Here is a 23189-nt window from a genome sequence, read left to right on the forward strand (position 1 = left end):
TAGAACAGAATGACTTGGGGTCCTTCTTCAAGACCAAGGAATAGACAGGCAGACAGAAGCTCTGTCTGCAGTTACACCTGGCAGCCAGAAATGCCTCCTGGGCAGGTATTATAAATAATATGTTCCTCAGAAATCAGGCTTCCAGGAGAGGAGGAGGTACAGACCACTTTACATGTAGAGGTCACTGGAGTTTTAGGAAGGAAAGACCTTTTAAAGTCACTTAAGAGTTCTCTAATCTCTCATGTCTTATATAAGGAAAATCAGGCCCAGAGCCAAAGCCAGGATGCAAGACTTCAGTCTTCTGACTCTAGGTCTCAGCTCTCTCCTCTAGGACCTGCAGCCTCCTGGATCTTTTGAAGTACAAGATCTGGGGGTCTTTATAACCAAAGACAAGCTAAACAGCTATAAATTAAAGAATCAATAGCATTATCAACACCAACTCTAGTCTCAGAATACTAAAAAAAATCAAGAAAAAGTTAATTTTTTTCTCATCACTTAACAAGGTTCATTTTTTGATATTAACCTGTTTGTTTTGTAATTTTAGAATGTTTTAGGAGGTCAAAAGACTTTAATCTCAGGCCATGTGGCTCACAGGTTCTACTCCTGAGCAACAAATGCTGGAGAAATCTAACTAACTGAAGGCAAACAGGTGACTAAAATATGGGATCATTAAAACTTTTTTACATTTTTTTATTTTGTCTTCATATTTATAACATACTTCATTAACTATTAATTTATGTACCTGGATATCTAAGATTCTATTCATCAAGATTTAGATATTTTAAGTCTTAATTCAATGATGCCTGCTGATCATTTCATAAACAACTCCTAGACAGACTTCGCAAATTTTATAGAAGTGGTATAGTGTACAGTCTTTGTTCCTTTCCTTAAGCATATCAGCTATTTCCTTTGTGATAATTATTTTCCAGGACTAAGATCCTAAGTCTCTTAAATCTATTGTGGATATTAGCACTTATTAAGGAAAAAAGAAAAACACCCTTTTAAATTGCAGTAACATAATTTTTTTGAAGTAGATTTTAAATATTTTAAAAATACAAATATATTTGGGCAAGAAATACAGCTAACACTCTGGGGGCTTTTTCTCCCCAAACTCCTGTAACTAAGAATTAATAAACACAGGCCTATGGACTAAAAACTTGCTTAGGTTTAATTAAAAAGTTATGCAAAAATTAATCCCATTTCCCCTTGTGCAAAAAAAGAAAAGTATTAATAAGAGTGAATTAGGTCACCAGGATTTTCACATTGCCTTTTCTTAAGAGATGAGGAAAAGACTAACACATATTTTTCACTATCTACAGGATTAAAAATTGACTTAAAACTAGTTACTCTGAGCCAGGAGAAAATGGGAGTTGTTTCCTCCCATTTCTTCTCTTCTTTTAGAATGAAGTTACTTTAAAGTATCCCCTTTTACATAATCTCTATCAGGGAATCAACTTGATATACAAAAATTTTAATTCAAGGAAGAAAGAACAGTACTGAAACATTTTGCAATCTTATATATTTATTTAGCTGACAGATCTGTACGCCAACTTCTTGACTTGAGCTAATTTTTTTCCATTTGTTTTTTGGTTTGGGGGGTTTTGTGGGTGTTTTCTGTTTTGCTTTGAGAGGTGATACATAAAGAGTTATGAAAATTCATAGTTAAGCATTGAGGTGGAATGCACTTATTCCCAATCCTTCTGTTTTTCCAAGTGACTCGGAACAAACTCCAGTCTTTGGGTTACCCACGCTTTTCAACTAAAAGTGTGGATGACTTCCATTAGAGTTAAATAAGGCCTAAATAGTTAACTAAAGTAATTCATTAAGTGATAAGTTATATATCTGTATAAATGTTCACTTAATGTTAGGCAAAGCATAATCAATCTGATTTTTTTTACTTAAATATAACAGTTTTTTGTTTATTTTTCTGCTTAATGGACTCAAGAGCAATTTCATTTGGAATTGAATATATCTAGATATTATTTGATGGTACCTTTTGCTCTTCTGTGAATTCAGAATTGTTGTGTTGAGCTTGGGCCTCTTTTTGTAGATGTCTTGCTAATCTGTAAGAAGAAAACTTTTTTTAGAACTGAAAGCAAACTATCTCAACTGCAACAAAGTAAAACAAATTAAATCTCTTAAAAACAATAAAGTGCATAATACTTTGTTATGTTATTGAAGTAATTCCACATTTTCAAGGCAAATCTACATTACCCTGAGAATCAAACTTTTTACAAAAAAAAGTTTGTACAAAATAATGATGAAATAAGATACTTTTTATACCATTTCACTGGGACAAATTTCAGAATCTTAGAGCTGCAAAGAATCTCAAAAAGCACATAATTCAACTTTCTTTACTATGCACTAATTTCTTCTATAAACAACCAATAAATAGTTGTCCAGATTCTACTTTAACACTTCCAGTGAGCACCAATAATATATCAACCATAGATACGTTATCATTCTATCATAATTCATTTCCCAATGAGATTTGCCCAAATCCAAATTACAGCCATGACAATAACTCCATCAAAATATGCTTTTGAAACATTTTTAAATGGAAAATAAAGAAAAGCCGTCCACCAATCAAAAACAGAAAATACTGCTTGCCCAGTTATCATCATATCTAAAAATGGCAGGTAGGCCTTGAGTGAGTTTTCCAGGATGAATTTATGATGCTAGTCCAAGCTCAATGGTGAAGATCCAAAGCTATTTCTGAGACAGCAAAAGGCAAAGACTTACTCTTATGAAGAAAGAGAGGAAAAAAAAGAGACCAATTTTAGACACAGTATATGATTAGACATATTTCTAAACAAGTTATAAAAATGGCCAATAAACACATGAAAAGATATTATGTATCATTAGACATCAGGGAAATGCATATCAGAATCATAAAATAATTACTTAGCATCCATGCAGATGGATATAATTTAAAGAGATGAAGAAAATAATAGGCGTAGGGAGAGTACGGAAAAAACTGGAACCCCCATACATTGCTGATGGGAATGTAAATTGGTGCCAGCCATTGTGGAAAAGTTTAATATAGTTAAATACAGAGTAACTGTATGCTCCATCAAACTCCTGAATGGATATATCCAAAAGAACTAAAAATAAATGTTCACACAAAGCACATGTACACAAATGTTTATAGCAGCATTATTTGTAATAATCAAAAAGTCATAAAACCAAAATTTCCATCAACAAAACGTGGTACATATATTCAGTAGACTATTATTCAGTCATAAAGAGGAATGAAACTCACATAATATGCTAGCTACAGTTATGAATGAACTTCAAAAAGATTATGCTATATAAAAAGAAGTCATATGTAAATGGTCATGTTATATGATTCCATTTACATGAAATGTCCAGGAAAGGTAAATTCATAGAGAAAGAAAGCAGATGAGTGGTTTCCAGGATATGGAAAAATTTAGAATGACTGATACCAGGTATGAAGTTTCTTCTTGGAGTGGGAGAAATTTTTAGGAATTACAATAGTGATGGTTATAACACATTGTGAATACATTAAAGACCACTTCACTGTACACGTTAAAATAGTGAGTTTTATGGTATATGTAAAAAAAAAAAGCTAGCAAAATATTTTGAAAATAAGATTGCTATTCTGGTTGAGGTCTGGGAGTAGGAATGACAGCAAGTGCTAGGTAGAAAAGGCAATTAAAGAAGAAGTTCATCACAGTTGCAAAAAACAAGAACTAGATAGGAGTTCTATTCTATGCAATCATACCCTTAAAGATCAAGTAGTATTCTCAATGGCCTCTATCCTCTTTATGAAAAGTCTGCATCCTTTATCATTAAGCAAGAAATTCTTACAAAAAAATCTTAACATTTGCTAAGATAGCTCCACCATGTTACTCAGTCAAATTTTCATCCATTTACTTACTTGCTTCCAAAGCTGGAAACCACACAATATATTTTCCTAAAATGTCATTCACTGACTCATAGTCTCACATTTTTATGAATTCTTATGCAGGAGAAGGTACAAATAAATATGGCCCATTGTCCTTTTTCTGTATTTGCTTTCTTTTTTTTAACTCTTGCTGACCTATGTGGACTCTTACAGGAATTCACGGTCTATACACCCTTAGCAATGTCAACTATACATCCCTGAGTTCAGGGAAGTTATAGTGTAATAGTTTCTTTATTTGAATATTTCTACATATAATTTGCTAGGAGTGGCTATCAACCTAAGCAGGATTCTTTTTTTTTCTTTAAATAGTTTTTGTTTTGTTATTTTTTTTTGTTTTAGTTGGAACCAATACCTTTTATTTTATGTATTTATTTTATGTGGTACTGAGGATGGAACCCAGTGCCTTGCACGTGCTAGGCAAGCACTCTACCAATAAGCCCAAGCTCCAGCCCCAGCCCCTAAGCAGGATTCTTGTCAGGAAAAAAAAGTATAGCTTTCAACTCCTGGTTAAATACTAATAATCAGGGCTGGGGTTGTGGCTCAGTGGTAGAGTGCTCGCCTAGCATGCACAAGGCACTGGGTTCGATCCTCAGCACCACATAAATGTAAAATAAAGATATTGTGTTCATCTAAAACTTAAGAATAAATATTTTAAACTAAATAAATACTAATAATCAGAATAAAGGAGACTAAATTAAAATAATCCTGTTTTCAAAAATTAGGCAACAGATTGGGAGAAAATATTGTAAAAATAAAGAACTTTTATCTGTAGTACATAAAAAACACCTACAACTCAATAGGTAAGAGATAATTCAATTTAAAAATAGTTAAAAGCCTCTACTCAAAATGTCATGTGCCCGCAAAGTTTTCCCTGATACCAGATTTAAAATGGTGGTCTCCTAATTTCTACCCCATATTCCTGTATTTCTCTTCCCTACTTCATTCTTCTTCAAAGTATTGACCATCATCTAAAATATAGGCAAGATGTTTTGCCAAAATGTGACAATAAGGCAAGAATCCAAGTTTCTATAGCTTAAGAGTCATTTTCTAAGAATGACAATAGACTCAATCTAAAAATTAGACCTATTCAACAGTAACCAAAAAGCATAAACATGTGACATGGCAATAGCTGATGAGGCAAATCAACTATTTAGAATAACTTGATGGTAAAGAAAGATCAGGCTTAAGCTAAAACCTATTAGTGTCACACAAATTCAACTAATTACCTACAATAATTAGCAAGCTTTGTCCTGCTTTAGTCAAACCAATTTTTAAAAAATGAAGTTACAGGTGATAATATAGTTTATACACAGTCATCAGTTGTGTCCATCGAAGGGGGACACTGTCCAGGTGTACCCTGGATATTTTTTGAAATCTCTGGGCTGATTCTGCACCTGATAAAAAAGATAGCGCAATGATAGACAACAAATGAGAAAAAGGACAATCATCTGGTCCAAAAACTTAAGACATGAAATTAAGAAGCAGACAAAACAGAAGACAAACAACCATATCACTTGGAATGTATTACTCTGAAGGCAAGTGCAGTAGAGAGAAACACAAATTATTATAAGCAAAGTAAGAAAAGACCATAGCAATAAGTTATTTTTAGAGAAAACCAACTGGAGAAAAAATATGTATGTTAAGATATGTCAACTTGACACAAAGATAAAGTAGAACAGGAATCTGAACCCATTTACAAGCTGAACAGAGCTGAATAATGAAAGCTAGTGTCATAAACTTGGCTGCTTGACTGGCTTTGTGTAAGAAAATATCTCAGAACTTTGAACTTAGGAAATTCCAACTTGTCTTGCACCAGGTCACGAGCTCCACAGAGCAGGAACCTATTTCAACAAGCAGGTTTAAAAAACATTTAAAAAATATTTTCATTGCTATTAATGATACACTTAAAAATGTAGTAAGTGCTAAAATCCATCAAAGTAAAATGCACTGAAAAAAATTAAACTTACTCAGAAAGATGTTCAGAATTTGGGATACAGACAGAAACTGAAATTAGAAGAAAAGTTTTATATTTACAACAGCATATGAACTATGATGAGAGTAACAATTTAGTAAAGAGTTCATATTGTGGTTGACCAAAAATAATGGAATAAATAACAAAATCCACAAGTGCACAGTTATATATACGTACCTTTCTCTACTACAACTTGGCAAGTATGAGTTTCATGTTGACTTAAGTGTGCAGCCATATTATCTAAGCCAGAAACATCAGTTAGGAAATCACAATTAAGGCACACTAGAGTAATGCCCCTATTAAAAAATAGCATAAAAGAAAAGTTTTTATCTGTTGTTAAATCTATATACAAGTTCAATGATTATTTTTCCACAAATTATCTTTTTGTGTAATAAATGTAACTTGTTATTTGTTATATAAATTTGATGTAACTGAAATGATTCTCTATAAAATGGTACAGCTATGTCCAAATTTTGCTACTACTTATTTACATAGAGTATTTATGTTTTATAAATATTTATCTTTTGTACCAGTCAAAAGACCTACAACCAGTCTAGGTTCCATTAACAATTTGCAATAATATAGGCAAGTCACATTCTATTTGTTCCTCTGCCCATCTGCAAAGTGAGAATAGCATTCATTCACTCAATATATATTTACTGAGGTTGTCTATACAACTGTATCACTGTTATTATGAACAACAACAACAAAAAAAGCCAGTCAGTACTTGAATAAAATTTATAATCTAGTGTTTTATTTAGTTGAGGACAAAATTAGAAGAAAATTATAAAGTATTTAGAAGTATAGTATGATACCTGCCACTACATGCCAAGGTTTTAGCATGATCTTCCAAGGGTGGTTATTATTTAACATGGAATTAACTGACGTAGTTAATAAATATGTTGGAGTCCACAAATTTGGAATCCTCATCATCCCAGCACTGTGAATGCTATTGCCTACCTGATGGGGCCTATACTACTCATTCTCTTTAACAAAACTTGTGAGTGCTGTACAGAGAAAGGAGAAAGAAACTCAAGTCCAGAGAAAATAAAGACAGCATCATGCTGCCTTAGCAGGTCAAAGCAGGGAGAACTCCAATATGTTCTTGATTCTTAAATAACACATGAAATTATTAAGGAATTTCAAAGGAAGTTAGGAAACAAGTCCCAAAATCATGAAAAACTTTTTCTGAGTCTAGAATAGTTCTTACACTCACTGAATTAAACTGAATAACATTTGCTATCTGAAGTATTTAAACATAATTGGCATGTTAAAGTTATGTGTCAATGGCCTTAAGATTCATATTTAAAATGTGTTTGATCTCGTGACTTTTAGTTGAAAAGTATCTTAAATATTATTAAGACTGTAAAAATATTGAGATGGTTCAGAGAACTTAGAAAGCCACTATATAATTGAACTTATTAGATTTATTAAAATGTTAAGCAATTGGGAGCTAGTTGGGTCAAGCATTTGAAGTGCCGTTTAAAAGAAAATCAAGTATATTTAATGGATAAATGACACTAAATTGTTTAAAGTAATTTGAACTTAAATGTCACTGTTGAAAAAAATTCAGTCTGTTCAATTTAAATGAACTTTATCTTACATTAAATTAAAGTTCCTCTAGAAAGTGATTACTAAAAAGTACTCAAATTCTAAATGGAGTATTTCTAAAATTCTAAATGGAGTATGGAGACTTAAAAGCTTAAAGAAAGTTAAAATGTAAAATACTTAACTTAAATAACTAACTACAATTTTTTCTATGAACAAACTGCCCTCATAGATACTAAAAAGAGTTTCACTGGTAAAGAACAGGCTACTGCCTATTCCACTGGGTATAGATAATTTAAAAAGGGATGGCATGACTAACTCAATCTGTTTTAAAACAGGGATTTGTAATTGGAATTTTTAATCAAATTTCTTGATTTGGGAAAATATGTGAGTCTGGGAATATTATAGTTGGGTCATTAGTAGAGAAAAGATGGTCTGTACAGAGAAAGCAGAAAGAAACCCAAGTCCAGAGAAAATAAGACAGCATTGTGCTGCCTTAGCAGATCAAAGCAGAGAGAACTAAAGTAAGTTCTTGATGAATTTTTGTTTTCCTTATTTGCTCTGCCTGTTGCTCCTCTACTTAAGGGTCTATAAGAGTCTTTGGAATCTCTCTAATAAATCAAAGTTTCACCTAAATTTTGTTTAGGTGAAAAAATTGATCATTTAACTGATCACTGTTATTATCAGTTTAATACAAAGTATATACATTCAACGTTCATATATTTGATGTTCATTACATAATATATATGTTACACCAGTATATGAATACAAACAAACAGGATACTTCAGATTGATTTCTCCTCCTTAAGTTCTATTCTAATAGCATGATATATGTGTGCACTGAGAGAATTCACTGGCACATCAAATCTAAAATCATCTGCTTTCTCCCCAAATCATCTCCTCCTGACTTTCTTATGGTCCCATTTCACTTGACACTAAAGCTCAAACCATAGTCACCTATGACTTTCTCCTTTCTTAAAACATTTAATATGTCAAGCATTTTATAATATTAACAACTTATTGAGTACTTATCTGTGCCAGGCTGCTTTTAAACATATCATCTCATCTAAATCTTACAACAACCTGAAGAGTTAAGTGTTATAATTATTACCCTTTTATACAGTACAGAGTTAGCTTAGTAGCCTACCAAGGACATAGAGCTGGTAAAGGTCAAAATCAGGTGTAAAATTATGCACTTTGATTCCAGAGCCCATATTACATCATAAACACAATGTAATACCACCTCACCACCTTAATTCAGATCCCTAATCTAAATGATTTATGCACCTACAACTCACCTTGTATGTCCCTGAATTCAACTTTCCTTCAGTATCACTTGAATCTACACAAAACACTAATGGTTCTCCAGTGCCCTCTGAATTAAGTCCAAATTTCCTAAGTTTAATTTTCAATGCATTCCAATATGATTGTAAGCTCAAAATTGTTGCTACAGACTTTAATCCATTACTATCACACAAACATCATGTTCCATCCATTTACTACTAGCCATACTTTCTGTATGTCTTCTCTTTTTCATTTCTGCACTTTTGTGCTATTTTCTCCAACTAGAAGATCCCTCTGCTTCTTCTGCCAGTTTAAAAAAAAAACACTCATCCTTAAAAACAAAGTAAACCTAATTCCTATCCAGATCATTCCAAGTAATCTCTCACTTCTCTGAAATAACTTATTGCACTTATTAAAATCCATAGTTACTTCTGTTCATACTTTATTTCCCACCTAATGAACAACATTTCCTGAAGGCTAGTTCCAAGATTGCTTTATCCCTATCATCTACACAGAACCTGCTACAATACATACATGATAAATGCATAATACACATAATATACACAATAAAAAGTATTCCATTTCAATAAGTAATTACAAAGATTGGGGGATATGGAATTTTATAAATATGCTAAGTTCCACTCACAGAAATTGACCAATTCCAATGTGAGACATAATGGTAGTTGAGAGAAAAACACTCCAGACCTTTAAAAAATCAGATAATTTGTTTAAAAAACTAACACACAACTGAGCTAGACAACAATGAGGTAAAAATCAAATTAAAATCTGATTTTTAAAATGCAATAAATCCTATTCATTCTTATAAAAGTCTTTATTAAGGCAGTACCTCAAGTAACAATCAAATTCTCTGAATACAATAAACACTCTAATGAGACTAAAAGTTTTAATATTGAACCATTATTTTTTATCTTCCTGTAAGCTACTGGCTCAGCATCATAAATGGGACCTTTTGTCCAAATACATATTTTTTCCATATACATTAATTTATTCAACAAATATTTACTGAATGCCTACTATATGCTAGGCTTAAAAAAACAAAAACAAATGAACAACAACAACAAAAAAAAACACAAGCCACATAGAATGTAGTAAGAGAACACAGACCACAGACAAACAAAAAGTAAAATATACAGTATTGCAAATGCACTATGAAAAAAAAAATATTAAAAGGAGGTAAAAGTGCTAGAGTGAAGCATGGGGGGAGTGGATACAATTTCAAATGCAGTAATTAAGGAAAGGATCACTGTCAGAGTGGAGATAAAGGAGTAACCATATAATATCTGGGAAAGAGTAAACTATGCATAGGAGATAATAAACACAAAGATCCTAAGACATAATGCCATTCCCTCTTCCTCCTTTTCCATGAACCCAAAGCATCAAACAAGTCTTTGGCTATTCTTATCAATAAATTAGTTTGGTGGAACAAAGATATTGTTATTTCAAGGAGAATAGCAACATAAGCAGAAAATAAACAAAGAAAAAGAAACAAAGGAAATCAGAATTTTAAAAAATGGTGCTCAATGGATTTTGAATTCAGTGTGTGGTATAACCAATGCTAATTATCAACATTCATCCATAGTTTCTTTACAGAAGCTAAGATGTATACTTCTATTTGAAAAAGAAACAAACAAAAAAGAATTATGAAGACTACTGATTTCAAGAATTTCAGTGGTTTCATATATGTGCTTCAAAAATTAACAGTGTCACTTTAATAGGTATCTTAAGTAACTTTTTGATATTCAAATATTGTTGGTGGGGCCTGATTTTTCCTTTCATTTTACAATGCAAATGCATGAGAATTTCATCTTGACACCATTTGTCACCAATGAAATAAATTTACCAAGAGATTAATGGCATATCTCAGGTATTATAAGGAACAATATAATATCCATTAGGAATCACTCAGATTTCCAAACTGGCACTCCCAGACAGTTTAATTTAAAAGTGCAAACCACAATGATACAGCACTTCCTAGCAACTAGGATGACTATAACAAAAAAGATATAATACTGAATGTTACAAAAGATTGTGAAGAATCTAGAACCCTCATACACTGCTGGTGGGAATGTAAATAATGAGGCTACTTTGAAAAGCAATTTAGCAGTTCCTCAAAAGGATCAATGTACTATAAAATCCAGCAAATTTAATGTTAAGTATATACTAAAGAAAAATAAAAAGACATGTCCTTAAAAAATTAATATGTAAATGTTCACAATGTAGCATTATAACAACCTAAAGTGAAAATGAACTGAATGAATGGCTAAACTATGACATATTCATAATATGGAATATCATTCAGCACTTTGAAAAATGAAGCATTCATACATGCATGCTACAATATACATAAACCTTTATAGGCAGTTGGAAAAGACTACATACACAGTCTATCATTCCATTTGTAGAAAATATTTAGAATGAACTAATCTACATAGGCACAAAGTAGATTCATTATTGCTTAGTAATGGGGAGAGTTGAAAAGAAATGGGGATAACCACTAATGAATGGGGAAAGGGTTTCTGTTTGGAATGACCAATATGTACTAAAATTAACTGTGGTCATTGCTGTACAGCAGCAGTACAGTATAATATTATAACCTATTATAGGTTTGGATGCTATACTATACTGTATAGTATAATATAGCACAATACCATAACCTATTAATTTTATTGTTAAATGCATATTGTACAGCATGTGAATTATATTTCAATAAATTTGTTATGCAAGAAAGAATGTAAATTATAACCATTGTTTAGTAGAAAGAATTAAAAAATATCAACTAGTTACCTGAGATCTTCAGAATGCTCCTTAAATATACAAAACCTTTTACTTGGACGACTACTGTGAAAGCTGGAGAGACAGAAGACATTTTAATAATTTTAGTATAGAATTATATTATTTCATAATAATAATTATATTAATTTATAAACATATTTCAAGTCTGTACTTAAGTTTCTAGTTTTTAAAAGACTACAGAATAAATACTGAACCATTAACTCTGTTTAATTTAACATTTGATCTGATATTCCATTTTGCTTTTAATTCCTAATGACACATACTTTTTCCCCTAAGCATATACTTAGATGATCAATACCTCACCATTATGTAAAAAGGAAATGCTCAAAGAGTTAAAAAACAAACTAAATTTTTTATTTATTATACATTTAAAACAATTCTAAATTTTTATTAACAAATTAATTTTGCTACAATCTGAATTATTATTAGAAATCAACTTTTTGAAAATAACTTTTTAATAATCTTAGCATGCTGGTATAGAGACAGGGGAACAGAATTCAATTGATCTAGAAAGTACACACTATTTCAGCTAAATATTACTGTTTACCATCTGTAAATTCAAACATCTAGACAGTTCTTTGTAATTGTTACTAGAGGTTTAAGAAAAAAAGCAGAACTCATAACTTAATGCTTCCTCTAATCACAGAACAAAAAACCATTAACCAAACATTGTAGCCAATAAGGAAAGCTTTCTGTACTAGAAAACCAGAAGTAGTTCAGCACACTATATCTGAAAGTCACAGAAAACCGTATCACCATCACCTGAGAGTTTATTTAGAAATGCAAAATCTTAGGCTCTTCACAAACTTACTGAATTAATCTCTGGCAGTGGGATCCAGGAAACTGCCTTAACAAGTTTTTCAGTGGTTCTTACATAAATTAAAGTTTGAAAAGCAGTAGCCAACAAACTAGATAAATGGCTACTCACATCAGTGATGCCTGTATGTAAAGGAACAGAAATGTTCTGGCTAAATATAATCCCTAGAAAACAGCCTCAGAAGATTTCAAATATCATTTCTTCAAGCTAGGGTAACTATTATTTGGAGATTTATGAATTTAAGATATTATCACAAAAACACAGTTTTTAGAGAGATCAGGGGGTTGGGAAGCCCTGAAATTGAGTGCAAAAAATTATATAAATCATTGTTTCCTTAGAGGAATGAGTCCAAGACTGGGAGGCAGGTTTACTGGGGATTGAACCCCAGCGTGCTCTACCAGTGAAATATACCTCCAGCCCTTTTTATTTTTAGACTAGGTCTCTCATAAATTGATGAGCTGGCCTCCAACTTGGAATCCTCTAGCCTCAACCTTCTAAGTCACTGGGATTACAAGTATGTACCACCAGGTTCAGTTCAAAATAAGTTATTTTTTTAATGACATTTTAAAGTCTTTTCTCTTCAAATAAGTATACTGTTTTTATTTATTCTTTGATAAGGAGAGAGAAAAAATATATTTTAGGGTCTTTTTGATGGCTTCCACATCTATCTATAACTTGAACCAAATATCTACAAATGTTCCTAATTAAATTTTTAGTTGTCTGAATCCAGTTATGATTTAGAGTTCCCTATCTTTGGGGAAAAAAAAGCATTTATACTGCCTCTTTGACTCATCTGTATTTACTACATAACTTCTACAACTGCAATTTTTTGTAATGTAAGAATGGAAAAATGAATCACAACTCACAAATAAAAAGGAGGAAAAAGCTACCTTTCTTCCCTATTTCCACAAAGTTGATAGAAATACAGAAACACACCTAAGAAAACAGAAAAGGCTAAGACTTTTATTCAATACAGTAAAAATACAGTGTTAAGACGTAGGTCTAAAAAACCTGCTACCCAACTGCATGACTATAATTACCAAAAGCTCATTGAATTGTTCTTCACAAATAGGTAAATTTTATTAGGTATAAATTATACCTCAAGGAAATTGAGGACAAAATCCCTCTTTGACCATATTTTCCTTAATAATCTTGATTCCATGCAAGAAACAACTTAACTTTCTGAGAAACACAAAAGGAATGACTTCCTTAACATCCAACAATATTGATGGTATACCTACTATTTAAGACAGTAAACTGTAGAATGATGATATAATAACTAGAGTGGTAAGTCGCCTGCCCTAGAATTCATGGTTGAGTGAAAGAGAAGAAGATGGTTTGACACAGAATAAATGCTATTAAATAAATGTGGAATGAATATATATTCATAAATTAATGCAAGAAAAAAAATCAACAGTGACACAGAACTCTGTGTACAGGAACAAATCATTACAACAGCTTTTGTTTTACTTGGAAATGTTTAACATCTTTCTTCAAAGCCTAAGAGAAATGTCATTTATAGAAAGTCTTCTCTACTTCTTATTTAAAGAATTTATTCTTACCTTCTCTGTGCTCTCATAGTCATCTGCTTATCACATTAACCTAGGTAAACATATTTCTCCTACTAATTAGCAAAAATTAACAGCAAGGACTTGACCCCCAATACTACCTGCCTATCACACTTTCTAGAAAACTGTATGGTTTCATATGCCTCCCAAAGCTCATGTGTGAGCAATGCAAGAAAGTTTAGAGATGACTCAACTAGTTTATGAGAGCCTTAACATAATCAGTGCATTGATCCCAGATAGGGATTAACTGGGTGGTAACTGTAGGCAGGTAGGGTGTGACTGGAGGCTCGTCTTTGGATATATATTTTGTGATCATGAGAGTGCTCTGCCTCTCCTTCCTGATGCTATGTTCCCAGTTGCTTTCCTCCACCATTTGCTTCCACCATGATATTCTGCCTCATCTCAGGCCCAGGCCCATGGAGTCAACCATCTACAGACGGAGACCTCTAAAACTATGAGCTCCAAAATAATCTTTTCCTTCTCTAATTGTTCTTGTCAGGTCTTTTGACTAAAACACAAACTGTACCTTCCTAGTATGTAATAATCAGTATTTGTGAAAATGAATCTGGGTGATATAAATACTATTAAAAAGAGATATTAGTAATGTCCATTAACTTAATTCTCTTACATGTAGAAGAAAAAGTTGTCTCATATATCTTTTTTGAGGAATAACAGTAAGATTATATAGTAGTTAATTTTTACTTTCTCAGGTGATTTCGATTACTACTTACAAGCTATTAGCAAAGTACAATAATTCAAAAAACTGACCCCAGTAATACTATTTTAAAAAAATAATTTATAATTATGAAGTTAATGATCTGTTTCCTTCAAAGAGTCTGACTTTAAAGATGTTTCAACAGCTTCAAGATTTTTTGATTTCTTCTTTGAGATTATGTTTGGGGCCTCTTCTAATTATAAATAATGATTATCATTTATAGTTTATAAAGTAGTAAGTGATATGATAAATACAAAGACCACTTCTCAAGGAGATTCTACATACACAAACAAAATGAAAGGCAGATCAGATGAATGGTACACAATTCAAAAGAATTGACCAGACGTTTGAAAGATGAACTGAGAGGGAAGGACAGGGTGTCATGGGGACTAATAAAGAATAAGAAAAAACTACTATATAAAATAAGTATGGGAAGAAAAATACTTTAGAAAAGATTAGCCAACTTATGAGGATCAGTGTCTCTTTATAGAAGACTGGGCAGGTATGAGACCAGAAAGAAAAAGACTACTTGAAAGGCTACAGAGTTGGTATGGTATAGGGTAAGAACTGAATGTACACATCTTTTGGAGAAATGAAGCTTCCCTTCATAAAAACTTCAAACCTAGATCAAGTATCTGCAATAAGTAGAAATAAGGGTGTGCTACTCAGTGAGAAGGCAAAGGAAACGACAGTATCAATAAAGGAAAAACAAAACCAAAAAAAGGAGAAAGAAGCTAACAATGAATAAGGAGTATATGTGATGACAATAAAATGCAGGTTTGGGTGGTTTGCAAAAGGGTAAGAAGAATGTCTTGAGCCAACTGCAAATGGTTGGAGATATAATGGATTTGGAAGTTCTTCAGGACAGGAAGGAAACGTATGATAAATGGGATAAGGAAGGCCAGATGAACCTTAGTTTAAGAAACACAAAATACTTTCCAATTTGATCCTTTAGAAATTAAGGGCAAAATAAAAGACATCCTTAGGTAGCTTTGTGTTTTGAACAGAATAAGAGATTAGCATTCTACCCAGAAGTATACTAGGGGAAAATATAATGGGGCCTGGTTTAGAGCAATAGGAGTATCAGATATTGCAGTGGTTGGGAGGCAATCTCAGGAAGCCATGATGCACAGTGAATCCAAAGAACTTCTTGAGTTTCAGAAACTTGGAGCAGTAAATTATTTCTAGCTGGATCTAAACATTCACACAAAATGGTGCCCTGAAAGAGATGGAACTTAAAAAGTTGGGATGGTAGTAATGTAAATCTGAGACAGATAATAATATTTGGCTTTTGTTGTTGTTGTTGTTGTTCTATTGAGGTGCCAGTCGGTCTAGGGTAAAAGCATCTACAAAATAATTAGAAACACAGATTTGGATCTTAGAAAAACAAAAGATTGAAATTCTAAGATTTCAAGTTGAAAGCTGAAAGTGCAAGTGCTAAAATTACTAAGAAAGGGACTATAAACAGTTGGAGACAGGCAATGAAAGAGAGGTGTTACCTAAAATGAAGAAAAATTGTATTAACCTCTTAATAGAGACTAAAGAGAAACGTTTCAAAAGTGAGTGGCAACAACGTTAAAAATAAAGTTAAGGAGTAAAGAATGAAAAAAGAGGAAAAGTGTGGTGATAAGTACATGATACAATAATCTTTAAAGGGTCAGTGTTAGTTGATAGGTAGGGATGATACTCAAAATGGTAAAGAAATGAGTCACAATTAAGCTGGTAATAAACATTTTGAAAAATGTTGATGGAAAAAGGCAGACAAGAAATAAAGAAAATATGCAGGAAGGACACAGCTCCCTCATCCTAAAATTAAAGAAACAAAACCTTGAAAGTTTTTATAAGCAGAAGACCAATAGTGAGATAGGGATGAAGATACAATTTAAGTGAATTAGTCTATGATGAATTGAAGGAGATAAAAGATAGAACTGGCTATGGAGAAATGGGACAAGCTTAATTTCTGAGATTAATATCTGGATGAAGAAAAATATTTGGAGTTGAAAAGAGCTAGCTTTTAGGAAAAATGAAAAAGATGACCTTCAATTGAGCAATTAATAAGTTGGGTTAACAACTGAAAGATGAAAATAAAATCTTTAGGGTACTGAAAAAGGATTAAACAAACACTGTAGGTAAAAATAAGGAGGTCTTTAAAAAGAAAAATAAAGAGATAGGTCTTAATCAAAGTTAAAGATTATAAAGTCAGAATGAATAAATAAACTCTTGTATTCTAGAATTGAGCATACATAAAGATAGAAAGGGGAAGAGGCTGAAATCTTAAACTGGCTTTTATGCTAGGTGAGCATGAATAAAAATGTAGAAGACAAAGAAAAGAACAGGATTCGAAACAGAGGACCACGATGACTATAAAGTTAGATGAATGCTTCTAGACTGGCAAAAAGAGTCAAAACTCTGAACATCATCGAGTAATAAGAATTCAGAAGGAATGAAGAGTATATAGGATGAGACTAGAAATGAAGAGGACCCAAAACTTAGAAGCTGATGTGAAGTGCTGGCACTAAAGAAGCCAAAACACCAGGAGGTAGGCCAATCATCAAGGCAGAAAAACTGAGAGAGAAGGGCTAAAGTTGCCATGAAAGGTAGGAGAATTCTGGAAAAGCAGTATCTCATAATGATAAGAAAGTAAAACAGAGGTTATGTCATGATCTCCAAGAAACTCAGTTATACATTAATTCTAATGTTTATTTAAATGGAACAAACTCACTATGAATAAGCAGTATATCACATTTATAATGGAATAACTATTTTTAAAGATAAAAATCCACCCTGATAGAATAAAATATTCTCCTATTAAAGAAATACAAATGAAAATAATGTGGGTTCTGAAGGGGTTTCTTAGCATAGTATAATGATAGGTACTTAAACAACATAAATTAAATGAATTAATGAAAAAGAATTCCAACGGTGGCATCATAACCAGAATAGTCTCTCCTTTTCACTGAACAAATGTATGTATAGATGGCCTGACAGATGAAGGACCATAGAAAGAAAACCAGATTCAATGAAGTTCCTAACATCACTGAAAATCCTCCAATAATGTTAGCTATTAATTAAAAAGCTACAGCTACTAGTTGAATAAAAGGTTAATAGTTTCAACTATCAATAAATTTAGGTACAGCTATTCCTCTATGAGCAGAATCAGTAATCACTGGATTTCATCACAAAACAACAGCTTCTCTCAAAGTGACTAATTTGAAGAGGATATTCCTAATGAGGACATTTATTTGTATGCTAAATAAGCTTAAAACACTTAAAGTTTTATTTGAAAATCACCATTTTTAAATACCTATAGGGAAAAGTAAAAAACAGAATAATTATTTTTCCAATTAAACTAATTTTATTAGTTTAATTAACCGTTCTTACAATTTAAGACCAGTAATTACTTGAGTTACTATGTTGGAAAATAACATCAGATAGTATCTTAGAAGTTCCTTACTGCTAGGTCCTTTAGGCTCTTTGAGGAGAAAAACTAGTTTCTAATAGGGATAACTTTGCTTCAAAACAAAAACTTCCTGTACTATAATTTTAGTTGTCAATTTACAGGTTTAACTCTTCTTACCTCATCATATGATTTACATAGGCTTTACTACAGCTAGTATTGTATCTGCAAAAGCTACAGTGGACATATGTAGGAAAATGGTTTGCAAAATCTTTTATTTCAGAACAGCACTCAATGCACTTGTGAATGCCTCGACAACACCTTGTGGAGACACAAAGAAAATGGTATAAATATATTTTAAAACAAAAGTAATCAGTAAGAGCCATATTACTATTCTAATTAACTAAAGTATAATGTTTTTATACTTAAATTTAAATTGGTATTGTATATTAGGAATAAAACATCACCTTAAGTTCCTCAATGCAGTATTAACTTTGATTTTTTTATTGCTATTAGCCAATGTACTTTGTTTCTTTTGCATATTAGAGATTTTTTATTTGTATTTAGATTTACTTCCATTAGGCTTATTTCCATTAGGTTTATTTGCATTGTATTTGGTTGTATTAGGTTTACTTGTATTCGATTTTGTGGGATTTTTAGCAGTTATATTTTTAGTCCTTGGAGGTGAGAGCTGAAGGGTAGAAGTGCTTGCATTAATGGAAGGTGTAGGTGAAGATCCTGACTGAAGAGGTTCAACTGAAGCTCGAATAGTAACCTACAAGAATGCAGAATATATTTACTTCAAAAAAATCACTATATTACTATTAAAATATCACTGTACAAAAACCATTTAAACATCAAGTATTTTGAAAGAGTACACATAAACTGCAATTGTATTTAGTCTTATTTACTCCAAATGTTCAAAACAAATAAATAAAGTTAAATTTGATATTTATTCACTTAATGTAAAATCAGTTATGTCTAAACACAGTTATTAATGAGTAATTAGGAGTTAATAAAAATTGTATGACTATCAAAAGAGCACATTCCATAGCTATTTTTATGCTGTGACATAATTTTTAAAAAATTCATATATATGTCTAAGTTTCACAAAGCTTGAAAAATAACTCTAGAAAGGCCGACTGATCTCACCCTTTCATAACTACAAAACAAATAGATCTATAGTAAATGTGACCTCTCCTTTATGGGCTCATTATCCTGGATTTATACTTATAAAATGTTATAAGAAAGAGTTAAATCAACTTTTTCCACTGTGTGAAGAATTTAATATTGAGACTTCTCTTAAAGGGAACTAACACAAAATTTATCATTTAGTGTTCAAAATAGAAAATATTCAATTATATCTCTTAGTTGACAATAGAAAGGTCAATTGCCTACCAACATTCTCATTGATCACTTGACTATACTCTCCTCATGCATGTGAGGAACAGACTATGATGAAATCCTATGAAACATGTGCTTAGGTATTATACAAAAGCACTAGGTCAGGAATCAAAAGAACTGAGGTTGAATCTCACATTATGCCTTCCAAGCCATGTAATCTTGAGTAAATAAGATATCCTCTTTAAACTTCTTCATATCTAAAATACAGGGCACTATTTGCCTTTTCTACTCACTGAATGATTGTATGGATTAAATAATACAATGTATGAAAAGTACACTGAAAGCCTCATTCTAAGATGTCATAACAACATTTAGTATCATTATCATTAATATTATTATTATTATTAAGGGGAAAAATGAGAGAGGACTGCACTGCTTACATTAGTGTTCTGCATGTCTAGTTCCAGCATGAAATGAATGGTTTGCAGGGAAGAATGCTGGATAGCTTCTCTTGCTCTAAGTCTTCAGAGCATGGCTTTATATTATTTTATTTAATTCAAGTACCAGACATACCCACATTCAAAGGTAAGTACCCAAAGCCAAATATAAATGTTTTGGGGGTTATTTCACTTTGGATTATCCATGCCTCTGTTTCCCTCCACTGGAGCAAATATTTAAGAGCTGACTGTACATAAAGAAGTTAGAGAAAACAGATGTATATAAGGCAAAAAGGGAAAAGCAAATTACAATCATCAGTATGCAGTCAGACATGTGTTTGCTCACTTAAAATACAATGCTGTCCAGCAGCAGTACTTGCTTCTCTGAGAGTAGACTAAATGATAACAATTTCAACAAACATCTGAGAACCTTTGGCATTCAAGGCACTATGCCACACACTGGGAATACAAAGATAAATAAAATAAGATTCCTGATATCAAGTCTCTTAGAGTTTAGCTTCTAAAACTGACATAGTTCAAAAATAGCCTATATAATATTGAAACAACCCCCTGATCCAAGGAACAGTTAAACTAGGTACACTTTTAATGAAGGAATGCCATTTCAACATAGTACCCACCACTGAACTCAATGGTTAAAGCTTTCCTTTCTAAGCATAAAAACAATGAAATCTAAAATTAATCAATAAAAATATGAAGTCATTTTTAAAAAGTCATATTTAATAGATAAAACCAGGTTAGAGCTAATTTTTATTATACAAAATGTTAAAATATAACATATTTGAACTCACTTTTGTTCTAGGAGGCAATCCTTTTAGTTGTTTAGGTTTTATAAATGTTCAATGATGCTGTGTCTTATGATCCATTTTCTCCTTGCATGTCAAAAATTGCAGTCTACATTTTGTACAACGATGTATTCCTTTTTTCTATTGAGAAACAGAAAAAAGGAAAAATAACTTTTTTAACCGCAAAATTCTGTGTCCTGGAACTACTCTAACTTAATTTTAATTAAAGTTTATAATTTCTTATCATAGATAGTATTTTTTAAAACTTATATTACTATCAAATGTATTTGTTACTATATAGAGTCAAACATAAAAGTTCTATTAACAGGTTCAAATAGAAGTTATACCAAATGTATGAAAGCTTTTAATTATAAACTTAAATTATTTAAAAACATGATACTATGTAAATGAGCTAAACATGTTTTAATTTTAGAAAATATCAAAATCATTTTAAAATTTTGCTATTTTCAATCATTTGACAAGTTGGTAAAGTAAATTACACCCTCTAAACTCAAGTAAATCTAACTAGATATTTCAAAGGTTAAGTTACAAAAATGGTTATATAAAGCAATGTTGTCCAATAAAACTTCCTGCAATAACAAAATGCTCTAGAGCTTTCCTGTTCAACATGGTAATTACTAGCCATATAATGGTTACTGAGCACTTGAAACATGTCAAATGAAAGTGAGGAGCTAAATATTTTAAATTTCATTTAATCAATTTACACAGGTAATTGTGGCCAGTGGCTACTACACTGGACAACATAGATATGGAGGCATAAAATATAACTGATCATAACCTATGTTTCAGTTGAAAACTCCCTGAGTTCCTCCTAATATCCTGGTCCTATCACATTCTACAGATGGGAAATAGAACCCAAGAGAAATCTAAGTCCCTCTCCCATAGCTAGATAATAACAATGCTAGACTCCCTGATCCAGTGTTCTTCCTACTGTATAATATCAACTGAAACCTTTACACATTTATTCTTAATAATATAAAAATATATTTCATATACATATGCTTATAGTATATAGAAATTTAGAATAGCACATGCAAAATATCTTCTTCAAAGCTGTGTCTCTGCCAGATACATCACTATTTTCCTTTAAATACAACCAACTCTTCATAAAATTTAAGGTAATACTTCTCTGAGGTAATATACAGAGAAGTATCTAGCAAAGTTACTAGCACACAGCAAACATTTCATTAAAAAAAAAGCCAGACATAGAAATACAATATCACATATTCAGCTGGGTGTAATGCTCATTCCTGTATTCCCAGAATTTGGAAGGCTAAGGCAAGAGGATTTCAAGTTTGAGACCAGCCTCAGCTACTTAGTAAGACCCTGTCTCAAAAAATGAAAAGGGCTGGGGATATAGCTCAGTGGTGAAGTTTACTTGGGTTCAATTCCCAGTACCCTCCCCCCGCAAAAATCATATGTTCTCACTCATACATTCAAGATAAAAAAGTTGATCTCATGGGAAGTATATAAAGTGGTCACTAGAGGCTAGGAAGGGTGCAGGGATAGGGATGAGGGAGATCAGACACTGGAAAACAAAACACTTTGATAGGAAGAATAAGTTCTAGTGTCCAACAGCACGGCAGGGTGACTATGTTTATAATAATTTATATATTATTATAAAGAGCTAGAAGAGAGTTATGTGAATGTTCCCAACACAAATGATAAAACTGTTTGAGGGAAATGCTAATTACCTTAATTTGAACTTATACATTGTAAACATGTATTGAATTAAAACTCTATTTCCAATAAATATGTATAATTGTTATATGTCAATTAAAATTTAAAAAAATAGAAAATAGTTCTTCATAATGTCCAAAGCAATATGTAAGAACAACATGTTTGAATAATTTTAGCTGTATCTTAAGACTAGCAGTGTAGTGCACTATCTTATATCATAGATATAAGCAACTTAACACAAATTCACTTATAAAGTATTCAAAGAGAGGAGGAAAAAAGAGAGAAAAACTTGGCTAAGAAACAGATACCAGACAACAGGACAGAACAAAAGTTCACTAGAATTCATTTCCCAGAACTCTTTACTAGAATCACTTACTAGGTTACCTCATCCAGCTTCATGATTTGAAATACCACCTACCCAAATGCTTATGTGGCAATATTACTTGACATCTTATATGCTTCTCTATGGACAAACTAAACTCTAGGTTTCCTATATCTTTCTCCTACCATCCTAAATCTGTTCCTTGCTCAGTTTTCTCCATAGATTAGAATATTAAAACTCCATTCTTATAAATGCTTAAGACAAAAAACTCAGTGTCCCCTCCTGCCCCCCCTCTCTTTAACACATTAATAAAACTGCCAACTTAACTTTCAAGACTACTGATAACATTCCTATTTGTCATTACCTCCAACCACTGCTACCATACTGGGGCAAGTTACCCAGACTATGGTTTAAAAAAAAAAAAAACTTCTATCTTTCTTTCATGTCTTTTTCTGCCCTGTGATCTATTCTCTCCATGGTTGTCGGTAATTCTTGAAATATGCTAGGTCTCTCACTTAAAACCTTCCAGGAGCTTTCCA

At 32.0% G+C, this 23189-nt stretch overlaps 2 pseudogenes; both read right to left on the minus strand.

The window, feature by feature from the left end:
• The window catches only part of LOC143386690 (axin interactor, dorsalization-associated protein-like), a 36767-nt pseudogene extending 31924 nt beyond the window's left edge, over positions 1–4843 (minus strand).
• Positions 4844–5231: 388 nt separating this feature from the next.
• Positions 5232–23189, minus strand: part of LOC143386691 (zinc finger protein 280D-like) — a 54849-nt pseudogene continuing 36891 nt past the window's right edge.

The sequence above is a fragment of the Callospermophilus lateralis genome, unplaced genomic scaffold, assembly GCF_048772815.1.
Source record: "Callospermophilus lateralis isolate mCalLat2 unplaced genomic scaffold, mCalLat2.hap1 Scaffold_109, whole genome shotgun sequence".
Classification (NCBI taxonomy): domain Eukaryota; kingdom Metazoa; phylum Chordata; class Mammalia; order Rodentia; family Sciuridae; genus Callospermophilus; species Callospermophilus lateralis.